At 48.4% G+C, this 16,125-nt stretch overlaps 1 protein-coding gene across 2 annotated transcripts in view; it reads right to left on the reverse strand.

Moving 5' to 3' along the window:
* Positions 1-14,134, reverse strand: part of CYRIB (CYFIP related Rac1 interactor B) — a 125,310-nt gene extending 111,176 nt beyond the window's left edge. The window contains exon 1 of one of the 2 annotated variants that reach the window (XM_053248124.1): positions 13,990-14,134. The gene's annotated coding sequence lies outside the window, so the exon portion shown is untranslated. The remainder of the gene's footprint in view (positions 1-13,989) is intronic. The other variant, XM_053248121.1, reaches the window with a different exon arrangement.
* Positions 14,135-16,125: the final 1,991 nt, after the last annotated feature.

A 16,125-nucleotide genomic window follows, 5' to 3' on the forward strand; every position in this document is an offset into this window, starting at 1 on the left:
GGAAAGCGGAGCGGAATTAGCACAGCAGAGCGTGGGAAGAGGAGGGCGTACAAATCCATTCAAGTCAGCTGGGTTTCAACTTGAACTGCCAGTCTGTTCCTACAAAGTTGCCAAATGACTAGGGGCTGCCTGCTCCTGTGCCTTGAATGGAACCTTGGCCCGAAGAAATCAGCAGGTGAAGCTTTTCACAGCATGAAATCACCCAAGGACGTCTGCAGATCAAGCTGCCAGGAAATGGTTAAAGAGAAAAGGCTGGCAACTCTAATTGTTACCTACTAAGAATTAGCTGTATGCCTAGACATGATCTGAAGCAGTGTTTTCTCTAATCTTTTTCATCTGTGTGCAGAATGAGTTTTGTTCAGGGCGGCAGGATCAAGGCAGTGTGTGTGCACATGTGCATTCAGAGTGGGGCCTTCCTGATTCAACCTGAGCGGGATCTAAAATTAACTGAGCGGACATAAAAAAAAACTTGTGAGCGCAGGCACGTGTGCACACCTTAGAGGGAACACTGGTCTGAAGCAAGGGTTCCCAACTGGTGGCACTCCAGATGTTGCTGAACTACAACTCCCATCATCCCCAGCGACAACTGTGGTGGGGGGGGTTGATGTAATTCATCAGGATCTGGAGTACCACAGGTTGGGAACCCCTGGTCTGAAGGATGTGATTCAACCACCTTACTTGAAGCTAAGCAGGTCTTGGTCTGGTCAACGCCTGGATTGGAGACCATCTTGGAACCCCATGCATGCGGGGGTGGGTGGGGTGGAATAGCTCCAGCGGCCTCAGCCTCGCCCACTCCCTTACAGTAACTTTCACTCAAGGAAGTAAGCATTCGTTTGAGCAATGCTGGCCATTCGGTACGCAATAATCTCGTAACTGGCTTTAGACCCTAAACCTCATACATCCTGTGTTATCTGCCTGGTTCATATTTAGCAGCACAACCGCCAGCGTATTTCTCTCCTCCTCTTCAGACTACTCATGCTTAAACCCGATTAGCTGAGCTGTTTGTTATACTCCTACTTGCTTTAAATCCAAGAGGCATGATTACTTACTTCCCCAGATTTCTGAGCAAATAATAAATACTAAGCATTTACAGAAGGATTTGTGTTGTTTTTTAAAGCAGCATTCAAAATACTCCACGTGTATTCTTATTCATGCAGAGACAGTATAGCGTAGTGGATAGAGTACTGGGCCAGAACTGGGGGCCCCAGGCGCAAATCCTCCCTCGGCCCCAAAGCCTCAGATGTGCAAGGGGGAGGGTACAACTGTAATGGCAAGCATGGCAATGTTGTGACGTTGTGACGCAACAGGAAGAAACACAACCACATTACAGTGGTTGTATTCACGTACACTGCCCCTGTGGTTGGCTTTTCCAAGCACATTTTTTTAAAAAAATACCCCCAAATAAATGCAGCAGATGACTAAATAGATGCAACTCTACAAGCCACATGGCTGTTATGTTGCTCCTCTGTGACAGCAGATAAGATGTGCTGGCCAGTGTGATGTTTGCCACAGTGTAATTGTGCAAAATGCTGCACAATAAAGATCAAAACATCTAATTCCAATGTATGAAAGTCCAGTGTAAACTCTTATTTTAAATCGAATTGATCATCTGGATTCCAGCAGTTCAGCAATGCTTCCAGCTCTCCAGGTTGTACGGATTTGCCCACCGGAAACTGTGGTTTAAATACACCAGGAAGCTTTGCATTTAGCCTGGCTCACAAGGGGAGGGAGGGAAGAGTGGGTGAGGCTCCTTGATCTTTCTCGGCTCCCGAGAGGTAAGTTTGGGGCAGTCTAAAAATATGTATAAATAAATAAATAAATTGGAATGGGCCCCATATCTTCTTGCAAAACAGTCTAATCCACATTCACCAGCGAGTGCGAAATGTTTTAGGTCTTAATAGGTGCAGAATTTGCATAAACAACGAGGCCTGGAAAGACTCCAGCCCAGCAACAGCTCTGACATAAGGGGATAATCTGCGTTTATTCAAATGAAATTGAACCAGCTCAGCCCATGATAAGTGGCTTGAGCATGCGGCAGACACCAACACTTGGATAATTGCGAGAAACACATAAAAGAGAAACACATTTGTAACTGCAGCCTGTAACCTCTGTGAAGTAACCAGGACTGTTGAACCCCTGCTAACTTGGCAAATAGGCACCTTTTTGATGTGGTGATTTTCTTTATCTAGCAGGAGAAGAGCAACTGGCCCTATCCACCCCCAGCACAACATCCCTCCAGTGACTGTTGACGGTGTCTATCTTATGTTTCCTTTCAGACTGTGAGGTTCTTTGGGATGGGGAACTTTCTTTCTTTCTTTCTTTCTTTCTTTCTTTCTTTCTTTCTCTCTCTCTTTCTTTTTATTTATTTATTATTTCTCTATGTAAACCACTTTGGAAAACTCTGTTGAAAAGCGGTATATAAATATTTGTTGCTGTTGTATTAGTAGCCTCTGTAACCTGGGTTTCTGTGTGCCATGAGAGTCAGTGTGGCATTCAGTGGAGAGACATCATAGTTGATATGGAAGCTTTAGATACAAGTCCCTGTGAGATTTTCTGAGCAAATTATTGAGTCAGCTGTTAGCTTGGCCAGGCCGCAGTTTTGACAATACAAGGAAGTGTGAGTTAGCCAGCCAAACCCCTGTGCTCCACTCCATAAAATGCCCAGCTTTGGGGTTCCCACTTTGGAGCCCCAGATGTTGCTGGACTACACCTCCCACCATCACCAAAGCCACAGTGGCTGGGGAAGATGGGAGTTGTAGTACAATGGCACCTGAAGACCTAAGGCTGCTACTACTACTGATATTTATATACCACTCTTCAACCAAAGTTCTCAAAAGTGGTTTATTTATTTATTTATTATTTATTTATTTACATCGAATAATAAATAATAAATAAGATGCCCCCCTGTCCCCAAAGGGCTCACAATCTAAAAAGAAACATAAGATAGACACCAGCAACAGCCACTGGAGGGATGCTGTGCTGGGGGTGGATAGGGCCAGCTGCTCTTCCCCTGCTAAGCAGAAGAGAACCACCACTTTAAAAGGTGTCTCTTCGCTCAGTTAGCCGGGGTTAAACTTAGACTGGAACCCCTGATTGACATGATCCAGACTGCAGAGAACAATTGTGTTGAACACTGTCCATTGAGATGATGGGGAGGGGGCTGGGGATAGGGCCATGGCTCAGTGGTAGACCATCTGCTCTGCATGCAGAAGGTCCTAGATTCCATCTCTGGTGGCCAATCCAGATAGGGCTGGGAAAGACCCCTGTCTGAAACCTTGGAGAGCCACTGCCAGTCAGGGTAGGCTATGCTGAGCTAGATGGACCAAGGGTCTGACTCGGAATAAGGCACCTCCCTATATTCCCAGGTGTAGCTCTAAATGACTCAAGAAAGTAACTGAGGCAGAAGGCAGGGAGTCTTCAGGCTGCATTCTTTGGCATGCTTACTGGGAAGAAAGTCACTGTCAGTCTGCGAAGACAATACTGAGCTAGACAGACCAATGGTCTGACTCAGTATATGGCAGCTTTCTATGTTCCTAAGTCCTAACGAATTCAGTTCGGAGTAAACATGGATAGGTTCCAAGACCAAACATGGTGTACTTCTGAATCCGAAACAGCTGTAAAATTGTTCTTTTCTCCAAGTCTTCCAAAACAAAATGCAAGGGGGCAGGTGGGGAGGGACCCAAATACCAAGTTCTTCCTGTGTCCAAATCTCTAAAGATGATGGGGAGGGAGCTGTAGTCCAACCACATCCAGCGACCCAAGTCTGAGAACCCCTACTGGAGGTTGTGCGGCGGGTGGACAGTTCTACCCCAGCGAATTTTAACATGCATATTCTTGCACGCATGCCTTTAGAACGCTTTATAACATTACAAGTATTTCCTTGATGTTTTAAGAACGGTGAGCCCACAGACACTTGCAGACACTGCAATAGCTTGCAGGTTCCATGCGCCTTGGTTACCCAGAAGCCTCAGTTCCCGTGCCCTTCTTCTGAAGCCTTCTGCAGCTGCGCATTTGCCTTTAACAAGGGGAAGAGGCTGCTGTGGAATGGAATTTATTGCAAGATTATCCACAGTCATAAGACACATCATGAGCTTTATGAACTTAGGACTCTTCGGACGTGCCCATCATCCAGCACGCCCTCTCAGTCCGTCTGCCAGTATACTTGTTAATTGCCATTTGAGGGGGGAAGAGTAAAGCCGTCTCTTTAAATAGGTGTTTAGCCTGATATTGATTGATAGTTCAATTTCTATACCGCTTTTCATTAAAATAACCCCAAAGAGGTTTGCAGTATAATAACCTCAAAATAACCCCAAAGAGGTTTCCAGTATAATTAAAACAATGCTCAATTAAAATACAAAAAGTACAGAGATTAAATATCAATATAAACACAATATATCTCTATTTCAAAGTTTAAAAACCTATATAAAACCATAACACAGCAGCAGCAAACACTGTGCTCATATAAAAGCCTGGGTGAAGGGCCACATTTCTACTTGTTTTCTAAAAACTGTGATGGAAGCTGAGGGGCAGTCGGGAGAGCATTCCAAAGTCTGGGGGCAATGACTGAGAAGGTCCTGCCCCACACGCTCGACAACCGAGCCTCCCTCACTATAGGCACGCAGAGCAGAGCTCCCTCTGATGAATTTGTCAAGTGGGCAGGAACGCTTGGGAGTCGGCGGTCCAGACATCCAGGACCCAAACCAGGAGAGCTGGTCTTGTGGTAGCAAGCATGACTTGTCCCCTTAGCTAAGCAGGGTCCACCCTGATTGCATATGAATGGGAGACTAGAAGTGTGAGCACTGTGAGATATTCCCCTCAGGGGATGGAGCCACGCTGGGAAGAGCAGAAGGTTTTGAGTTCCCTCCCTGGCTTCTCAAAGATAGGACAATTTTTTTAAAAAAAATAGGACAAGATTTTTTTAATTGAACCAACAAACTACCAAAGCATACAGTAGGCTGCCAAAGCACAATTATATACAAAGTGGTTGTTTGTACATCATATATCTACAAAGATTTACACACAAGGATTTGGAAACCCACAAGGTTATGAAGTATATGCAGGTAGTACTGGGCTGAGAGAGATTCCTGCCTGCAACCTTGGAGAAGCCACTGCCAGTCTGTGAAGACAATACTGAGCTAGATAGACCAATGGTCTATCTATGGCAGCTTCTTATGTTCCATTAAAGGCTTTAAAGGTCAAAAATAGGTCAAAACCAGTACCTTTATGCCTGCTATATTCTGGTTATTGACTGGGCAGTTTCTTCATGAGATGATTTCTTCACGAGATATAGGACACATATATAACTTCACAAAATATAGGACACAATGTAGTGAAAATTAAGTACTTTTAATTTCTGTTCATTTCAGTGGGGTGGAGAAAGAGGGAGGTAAAAACTGTGCTTAATTCGCCCTTCTCTTCCCCAGAAAGCCCTCTGTGCCACTCAAAAATATGTCCTGAATGGCTGCACAACCCTCAGGGACATATTTTCAGAAGGCACAGAGGCTTTCCTGGGGAAGGGGAGGGCTTCAAAAATTGCTGTTTCCCTGCTGCACCGGTGCAGTTAGTTGAGAAGTGCTGTTAGGCTGCTCCTCTTGCTGCACTGGTGCATCCTGGCTCTGTACAGCAGCCTTTGTTGTAAACCACTCTGAATTGACAGGATAGGGCAGGGCAGACTTCCATAAGTCTTGGCGCCTATTTGCTTACAGAATCACCTCTCCCATCCAGTTACATCCCGTCCTATTGGATCATTTCAGATGGCCTTTTTTTTGGTCCCTGATTTTCAAGAGGTTCGGAGTTCTAGGACCCACGAAAGGGCTTTTTCGGTTGCTGCCCCGCTTCTTTGAAATTCTCTTCCCCTTCAGATTCGTCTAGCCCCCTCTTTACCGGTCTTTAAATCCGTACTGAAGACCTTTCTTTTCCGCCAGGCATTTCCCCTGTAGTTTACTTTATTTCCTTCTCATTATCTTTTTTAGTTTGTATTTTTAATGTAATTTTTGATTATAATTTTTCATGTTACCTTATTTACATGTCATTGTACACCGCCCGGAGTCTTTGGAGTGGTCGGTATATCAAATGCTTCTAATAAATACATAATAAATAAATAAATATTTTCACGGAATGAGTGAATCGTCAGAATGAACCCCAGGCATTCTGGTTCATTCCAAGCGCCTGATCTCTAGTGCTGAAACCCAGCCTATGCACCGAAACAGGATCTGTGCAGAGTTGCCCACCTATCTACAGAGCAGCTGAAAGCAAAGGCAGGAGGCCTGTATGCTGTGGCCATAAAAAGAAACCCCCTACGATGTACTCTCTTTTCTCAAGTACTGCTTCCTGGCCTGCACCCAAAGCAAGCGCTCCATTTGGCCAACGCACAGCTAGCTCCAAGGATTATACAGGACTCTTGACAGGCACGGCAGAAGACACACTGCCAACATTTAGTGCCATCATGGCCTGACCTCTTTTAGTAGTCTGCCTCAAAAGCAGAGTCGCTCCTAGGACCCAAACCAGGAGATCACCAGTGCCAAGCCTTGCTCATATCAGGCTGCTCTATGCATCCATACCCACAGGTCTATTTGCACCACCAGTAAACTGCAGACGCCTCGGCAGAGCAAATGCCACTGGATGAGCAGAGCAACATGGGAAGCTGCCTTCTACTGAGTCAGGCTATTAGCCCATCTAGCTCAGCATTGTCTATACCAGGGATCCTCAACGTTGGGCCCCCAGATGTTATTGGACTTCAACTCCCATAATCCCCAAGCAAAGGCCACTGGGGCTGGGGATTATGGGAGTTGAAGTCCAAGAACATCTGGGGGCCCAGCGTTTAGGATCCCTGGTCTACGCTGTCTGGCAGCAGCTTCTCCAGGGTTCCGACAGGGGTCTTTCCCAGTCCTACCAGGGGATGCTGCCAAGGATTGAACCTGGGACCTTCTGCATGCAAAGAAGGCCACTCTACCACTGAGCTACAGCCCCACTGCATTGGAACTGAGCCAAGCCATTCACGAAAAGAGATGAGAAGCCCCACAGTCACTGGTTAGCTCAACAAAAGAAAATACCCTCCTGCAACGCCACCTAATGATGCAGCAGGGAAATGGTTTGACTACCAAGCCAGAGGCTGCCGGTCCAAATCCCCGCTGAAACATCTGTATCAGGCAGCAGCGATATAGGAAGATGCTGAAGGGCGTCATCTCATACTGTGCAGGAGATGGCCACGGTAAACCCCTCCTGTATTCTACCAAAGACAACCGCAGGGCTCTGTGGGCGCCAGGAGTCAACACTGACTCGACGGCACACCTTTACCTTTGCAATGCCTTTAAGGAGAAGAAAGAGCAAACTCACAGCAAAAGGGACTAAAGAAAGTAAACAACAGAGTCTGTTTAAGCCATCGTCTGGAACATCAAGTGAAACATAATCCCATAATATCCCATTATATTTAAATGTACCATCTATAAGAAATCCTCAAGAAATACTGTAACCACCAAGCATACCAGCTGCTGTCAAATACCAGCTTCAAAAATATATCCATAACCAAAGTAAGCAAGAATACTCCGAAACATTGAGGTCATTCACACGACCGGGCAGGCACAGGGAAAGCTTCAACTCACAACCTCCCCCGCCCCACCCCCGACAATGTTGCTGGGAGCACCGTCCACGCCCCCACAAGATCCATCTCTGGAGAGCTGAGACGACGCATCCCAGCTTCCAGGTATCCCACAATGCACCACGCACTGAGCGCAGTGCACTGGGGGATTCCCCAGAAGGGGGGCACTCTAGGCACCCATCTCTGTGTCAGCGCTGGCATTGGCTCCATGGGACCACCGGGATCTGCATGGATCCTGGCGGTTCTCACGGGCAGCCAAGCCCTTGGCTAAGGCTGGGCTTGGCTGCTCGTGAGAACAGCCTCCTTGAATGACACTTGTAAATAAACACTCTAGTATTTCTATAGTACATAAAGTGTGGTGAAGTGCCTCATCCTTGCCATAAGTGACCAAAAAACAACACCTGGTGAATCAGTGTTGTGGTAGCAAAAGCGGAAGGGCACAACAGCATTATATACCTTAAAGAAGGGCTTTAGAGTCATAGGGTATCCAGGAAACATCACAAAGACCAGAAGCTCACGTCATTGGTTCTGATCTATTCCAGGCCCTGGGATCCAATCAGCAGCACTGGCCCCCACCGTTCCTGGGACCTTAATGTCTCTGGTTATCATGGTGCTTGTCCCTCCCACCCGCTGCCACATTCTGTTGGATCCTGTGCACAGGAAATGCTGAGTGGAATCAAAGCATTCTAGGACTATTCGTTCTTAAAAGAGTAAGCTATACAGGATGCAGGGTGGGTGTCACAGTCTGGGGACCTGAAGCTGGGAACCCCTGGGCTGCCGCTTAGCCTCATCTTTCCCCTTTGTGGCCATGATTTGCAGTCTGGGTCAGACCCCAGCTAAAGGCCCTCCTACCCTTGCCTGACCCCTCTGCATTAACTTATTATTATTATTATTTACATTTCTACCCCACTCTTCCTCCAAGGAGCCCAGAGTGGTGTGCATGGTTATATTATACTTGATGACTCTGTGAACTGAATCCACTGAAAAGCCCTGTGTTTCAGCAGCCAGGACGGAAAGGTCTTATCTGCAGTACTGGGCCCCCATTTACACATCTAAAGAGCAGTCCAAGTCGGCCAGAGATTCCAGAAAAGCCTGTGTTGCACAGGAAGCTGCCTTATTCTGAGCCAAACCATGGATCTCTCTAGCTCAGTAGTGTCTACACCAGGGTTTCTTAACCTTGGGCCCCCAGATGTTGTTGGACTACAACTCCCAGAATCTCCAGACATGGCCTTTGTGGCTGGGGATTCTGGGAGTTGTAGTCCAACAACATCTGGGGACCCAAGGTTAAGAAACCCTGGTCTACACCAGGAGTAGGCAACCTTGGTACTCCAGCTGTTCATGAACTACAACTCCCATCATCCCCCTCCCACAATATATTGTGACTGGGGATGCCGAGAGTTGTAGTTCTATGGCAGCTGGAGTACCAAGGTTGCCTACTTCTGGTTTGGGCTGACCGGCAGCGCTTCCCCTAGGTTTAATTTCAGGCAGAATTCTTTCCCAGCCCTACCTAGAGATACCCAGGATCAAACCTGGGGTCGTCTGAATGACAAGCGGATGCTCTACCATGGACCTACTACGGCTCCATCTCCAAAGGTTCTTCAAACCTTTGTTTCAGATGCATTTACATACAGAAAGGAGATATAAAGCGGTTATATATCCCCTGCCATTCTATATCCCCTCAAGGAGCTATTGCCCTTTCTCTCTCTCCCCCTCCATTTCTTCCTTCACCAGCTCTACAAAGCAAAATCCTGCCACATCACTCTGATCAAAAGAGACAAGCATATACATAGAGTGCACAGGCAAAACACACCCTGTATCTCTCTCCCTCCTATCCAATTCGACGACGTAGGACTTCCATCTGCCAAATCTCCTTTCCCCCCTTTCCCCAGCCCACCCCAGTCAGGAGACAATGCATCCCAAAAGGCCATGTACAACAGGTCCCAAACCCTGCTGGGACATCCGTTAGACGGTTATGGGACTCTTTGAAGCCAGTTCACCGTGACCTCCCAGCTTTCTCCCTCCTCCTCTTCCCAGACCTCCCCCCACCCCGCTGCCGTGGGAGCTGGAAATCTTCACCCATTTCCCCAGGCTGAACAGCGGAGGCTGAACAGCTATCAACCTGCCACTGCCCATTCCTTTCTTTCCATTCTACTCCATCCCCTATGAATGAGAAATCGACCAACAGGCCTTCTGTTGACATGTTCACTCCCAGGAGAGAGGGGGCTGGGAGTGGATAGAAGCCCCTACCAAATGCAACCGATTCACAGAAATATATTCCCCCCAAATCTGAGAACTAGCCTTTTTAAAGTGGGAGGGAATCAGGCACCTTCCCGATAACCATTTTTAGCCATGAAAGGTACTACGGTGCTATACGCCTATATCACAAACATCACGGAGACAGAGAAGCACCACGGAGCGATATTTTTTAAAAACCATCTGATGAGAAAAGGTTCTGTATGGAATAAGCAAGGAAGCTAACGAGGAAGCAGAAGTCCAGTGAATCATCAATATCATTCAAGATTCGAATAAAACTTCTTGGGGATGCTTAAAGGAGAACACATCCAATTTATGAGATCGCCCCCCAGCCCCATCACCAGGGTCATATCCAGATTTTTAGAGCCACCATGTAAGGCTGAGACAGATATGGCAAGATTCAAATATTTCCTCTTGGACAGTGTGAAGGGGAAGGGTGCAGTCCTATGCACAAGTCGCATTGAACTCGGTGGGATATACTTCCAGGGCCTGCCCCAAACTAAACAGTACCCCAGAAAGGTGCCTCTTCAGTACCCCTCTCCATCTGTTCAACCACTGAAAACCATATTTTAAAAATGTGTTAAGTGTAGCCCATTTTGTGGCTTTGATACGTGTCTGCAAATTTATCCCTGTCCTCCAATACATTTCCATACGTGGGAGAGGAGAGCTGGTCTTGTGGTAGCAAGCATGACTTGTCCCCTTAGCTAAGCAGGGTCCACCCTGGTTGCATTTGAATGGGAGACCACATGTGAGCACTGTAAGATATTCCCCTCAGGGGTTGGAGCTGCTCTGGGAAGAACATCTAGGTTCCAAGTTCCTTCCCTGGCAGAATCTCCAAGATAGGGCTGAGGAAGATTCCTGACTGCAACCTTGGAGAAGCTGTTGCCAGTCTGTGAAGACAATACTGAGGTAGATAGACCAATGGTCTGACTCAGTACATGGCAGCTTCCTATGTTCCTATTATTTGCATGCACAGACAATAATAAATGTGCATACATGGACATAAATTATTGTCTATGCATGCAAATACTGTAATGTGTGCAAATCTGTATCTAACTTGTAAAGTTGTGCTGACTCCTGGTGACCACAGGGCCCTGTGATTGTCTTTGGTAGAATACAGGAGGAGTTTGCCATTGCCATCTCCCGTGCAGTATGAGATGATGCCTTTCAGCATCTTCCTATATCACTGCTGCCCAATACAGGTGTTTCCCATAGTCTGGGAAACATACCAGTGGGGATTTGATCTGGCAACCTCTTGCTCACTAGGCAAGTTACTTCCCTGCTGTGTCATTAGGAGGCTAAGATATATATATAAGCAAACAAACACAAACTTGTTTCCTCCAATCATCTCAAAGGCTTTTAATTTTAAGAATACACAAAATGCCCAGTGCCTCCTAAGCCCAGCCCCTTTTTAGTGCTGCCCCTAAATCCGGCCCCACATGCTTCCAGTGCAGGGTTGCACCACAGAAATACTACACAGTACACACTCTAGCCCAATTCAGACATTACACTGTACACTCATGCATGTGTTTGTGTGAATGACTATACCTGTGTTCATTTTAAAAGTGAACCTGGGTACAGGCCCCTGCTATACCTATGTACACCATAACACATGAATGATTGTTCCTGTGTACACTGTACACTTGTTGAACATAACTTGTGAATGGGCCTATTGATTTAGGAAAAAGCTTCACTGAATTCACTGACACTTACGTCCAAGTACCTCTGTATAGCCTGAACTGCAGCACAACACAATAATCAGGGTGCATTTCCAAAGCCTTTATCCTCAGACTATCCAAGAGGAGATGTTTGCCCTGTCTGTTCCAGCCTGACATAATGGCCCTGTTCTCTCTTCCTCCTCCCAAACTCTGGATATATGACCTACTGATTTTAGGTAGGGGAGAGAAGCGGAGGGGAATCCTTAAAAAAAAAAAAAGAATGCATCACACTTTCAGGACCTCCAAGAAGTTTAATTTGAATCTAGAGTGGTGATGATCTATGCATTCTCTGTACTTTGGCTTCTTTACACTGTTGGAGGTTGCTTGCTTGGAAGCAGAATATCCCCCCCCCCTTTAATCAAAGGATGTTATTAAAGAGTAACGAATCTCATAACTACCAGAAATATACCCTTGTCTCTAAGAACTAATCACACACAAACCAAATCTGTCTGATCTCTGCCCAGATAGGTTTGCAAGGGTGGCCCCAGAGAGGGAGCATGGGTGGGCAAGTGCCCCCCACCCCAGACAAGTAGCTTGCCCCCCCCACCTGCCCCCATTTCTGTTTCAGAAATCTTACATGTGGGACCCAGCTCGCCCACCCATAAGAGCATTTTGCCTGTTCTCCCCCCCCCATTTTTTTTCTGGTGCCGTCACTGCAGGTTTGGGGAAGGATGCAACCTCAGCAGCTCCCCCAACCTGGCTGCCAGGGCACAAGCCCAAAGTTTGGGAGCATAGGAAGCCGACTTCCTATATGCCCTTTCCTTTCACTGCTTCCCAAATTTGGGCACGGGCCATGTGGTGGTGGGGCAGGGGCAGCTGAGAGGTCAGCATCCTTCCCCAAACCTGAGACAGGGGGCATCTTGTGAGCCTCCTGCTGCTAAACCAGCCTGGGTGGGGGCTGGGGCTGGAGGGGCAACTTCCTTCCCAGCCTCCTTCACCATCCTCAGCCAGCAAAGAAAGAGGACCCATCCTCATCCTTTTGCCTGGCTCTGCCGATTTTGCTTGCTGCTTCCTTGCCCAGGAAGAGAGCCAGAAGCAAAGAGGAGAGGAGAGCTGGTCTTGTGGTAGCAAGCATGACTTGTCCCCATAGCTAAGCAAGGTCTGCCCTGGTTGCATCTGAATGGGAGACTAGAAGTATTCGCACTGTCAGATATTCCCCTCAGGGGATGAAACCGCTCTGGGAAGAGCAGAAGGTTTCAAGTTCCCTCCCTGGCTTCTCCAAGATAGGGCTGAGAGAGATTCCTGCCTGCAACCTTGGAGAAGCCGCTGCCAGTCTGTGAAGACAATACTGAGCTAGATGGACCAATGGTCTGACTCAGTATATGGCAGCTTCCTATGTTCCTATGTTCCAAAGAAAGACAGCTATTTCTGCACTGTGACCGCAAGACAGGATAGCAAGGGTGGCTCTGCGGAGGAGGGGGGCATGGGGCAAGCCCCCCCCAAAAAAGTGGCTCCCAGTGCAACCTGACCTGGGAGCAAGCAAGCCTGGCTGAACTCAGAGGAACATTGGAAGCTGCCTTCTGCTGAGTCAGTCCTTGGTCCCTCTAGCTCAGTATCGTCTACACAGACTGGCAGCGGCTTCTCCAAGGTTGCAGGCAGGAGCCTCTCTCAGCCCTGTCTTGGAGATGCCCCCGATTACCTGATGTGCGTGCCTTGTAGTCCCTGCCCGCACCCCCCTGTAATAACCCTGTGGGTTACCAAATCCTTCCTTGTAAATCTTTGTAGATATATGATGTACAAACAACCACTTTGTATATAATTGTGCTTTGGCAACGTACTGTATGCTTTGGTAGTTTGTTGGTTCAATAAAAAAAATCTTGTCCTATTAAAAAAAAATCTTGTCCTATCTTGGAAATGCCAGGGAGGGAACTTGGAACCTTCTGCATGCAAATGCTCTCCCCGTCCCCAAAGCGTCTCCGTCTCCTAAATCTTACCGTGCTGCTCCCACATGTGGGCTCCCAGTCAAACGCAAACCAGGGCGGACTCTGCTTAGCGAAGGGGACAATTCGTGCTTGCTGGCTGCTACCACAAGACCAGCTCTCAGCGGGCCTTCCTTCTGAGTAACTGTGCAGAGGGTCGGCTGCAGATATTGATACATGCTCTGTCTGGATCCCTGCTTGCAAGGAGACCCCCTCCGGGTGTGTGTGGAGCAGGAGCAGGAGGAGGGGGCTGCTCTTTCTGACACCCCCCCCCGCACGTCTTGGGGGAAAGCTGGCTGCTGAATCGCCACCCTCCCCTCTCCCTCCCACTCCCCACCAGACACAGCCCCGCAACTGAGATCGGGTGCCCCCACCCCGCCAGCCAGCGCTGTGCCTCCCCACCAGGGAAAGACGCGAGGCTGCCTCCGCGGCGCGCACTGCTTTCCACCACGGCATGCATTTCTAATCGTTATTTTTTAAAAGAAAGGATCGGGTCACTCACAGGTTCTCTCGAGCAGCAGCAACAGCAGCTGAAGCGGATCCGAGCCGGGCTGGGCAGCAGCAGCCGCCAAATCGGAGGCAGAGGGAAAAGGGGGGAAGCAGCCTCCCGCCCCCCCCCACCGCCCCCCCCCCACGAGCTTCCGGGTTGGTCGGCTCCAACCTGCGGTTTGCGCGTCACTGCTACAGGTTTGCAGTTTGCACTGAGGCGGCGGCGGCCGCAGCTCAGGCGAAGATCGCTATAAAAGGAAGAGACGCGCCACTGCGCCGGGGAGAGGGAGAGACTGCCGCGGCCTTTCCTCGCCCCCCGCGGATGAGCGACCCGATCCGCAAGGCGCTTCAGAGGAAGGGCTCGTGTCGCAGGTCCGCAGAAGCGAGTGGGAGCGCTTCTTCGAGGGAGACAGGAAGCTGCTGGCTTATACCGAGTCAGACCCTTGGTCCGTCCAGCTCAGTATTGGCTACCCAGACTGGCAGCGGCTTCTCCAAGGCTGCAGGCAGGAGTCTCTCTGTTCGACTCTTGGAGAGGCCAGGGAGGGGACTTGGGACCTTCTGCTTGCAAGCAGACAGGTGCTCTTCCACTGAGCTAGCTATGGCCCTATATAGGGAGTTTCTTACAGCGCTCACACAAGTCTTCCATTCAGATGCCAACCAGGGCAGACCCTGCGTAGCAAAGGGGTTGATTCATGCTTGCTACTACAAAGCCAGCGCTCCCAGAGTGCACCGCACTGCTTGGGGCTGGTGTGGAGGCCTGCACGTTTCAATGCTGTGCTGTGATGGAACAGACCCCCTTTATGCAGAAAACCAGCACCTCAGGAGCCCAATTCAGACATTATGTTGTAGGAGAGTACAGATGTCTGTACATGGGTTTGTGTGGATGACTGCACCTAGGTTTATTTCAAAAATGAACCTGGCTACAGGCCCTTCAAATGTGTGCTATAGATAGGAAAGTGTATTTCTGTACCTGCATTCAGCATAAAGTGTGAATGACTGTACCTGCATAAAAATCTGCACCTGTGTACACTCGTATGAGTGTTGAACATAATGTGTGAATGGGCCTAGGGAGAAGCCAGGGATGTATAATTGAGCAGTTGTGGGTTCAAAGTATCTGGGGCCCCCGAGCTCCTGAGGGCCCCCCAGCTCCACCCCCCCTCCTATTTTCTTCATTGTCTCCTTCACAAGGGGTCACCAGGGAGAGGGGCAGACATGCCCCCCCTCCCCTTGCTACGCCCCTGGGAGAAGCATAATGAATTGCTATAGTCCTGCGGAGATAGAATGGACTATGCCGCTTGAGAGGACAAGTGAGGCATGCCCGTTGTATACCCTCCATGTAAAATATTCCCTGTATAGAAAGGCGACACAGAACCAGCACTGTTCCTGCACTGTGTCACTTTAGACTGCAGGTGGAGGGGGTGAGGGTTGCATGTTCTATGAAACAAACTCCCTTCACACAGAAGGCCAGCTTCTCGGGGAGAAAGCTAGCCACACAGCAAAATGAGGTGGTATAGTCCTGAGGCGGTGTGGAATGGACTGTACCACTTCAGACTAAAAGTGAGGGATGTCACTTTTCAGTGCAACCTCCTAACTTGCTGCAAACAAAAAGCCAACATACCAGCATACCGTGTGTGTGTGTGTGTGTGTGTGTGTGAAGTCCAACCCACCTGCAGCTTGAATTGGTATCGTCTAGGAACCCCTTTATCATTTGGTTCTGCAGAGTATGTGAACAGGTCCTTCCTCTCAAGTAAGGATATACTCAGCTGAGAAAAGGGCAGCCAAAGCCACAGTCTTATTCATACTTTGCGGAGGGGAGCCCCACTGCCCACAGTGGAACTTCTGAGTAAGCCTGCAAAACGTTGTGCAGTCAAATGGCCGGCGGGGATGGATCACCTTCTCTCTGAGTTAAGGCTAAAGCATTTCAAACTTTTTCATCTAGAAGAGAAAGAACGGAAGGGAAATAGGACAGAGGTTTATCTGATTATGCAGGCTGTGGAGGCGTATTTTATCCTCCCTCTCTTGTAACCCTGCAACTGGCAGGATATTTAGGACAAGAGGCAAATGAATGCCCTTCTTCATACAACCCATCATTCCTTTTATACAGAGGTTGTCAAATGCAGGCCTACTACAGAGGTTGTGGGACTCCAAC

The sequence above is a fragment of the Hemicordylus capensis genome, chromosome 4 (genome assembly GCF_027244095.1).
Source record: "Hemicordylus capensis ecotype Gifberg chromosome 4, rHemCap1.1.pri, whole genome shotgun sequence".
Lineage (NCBI taxonomy): Eukaryota > Metazoa > Chordata > Lepidosauria > Squamata > Cordylidae > Hemicordylus > Hemicordylus capensis.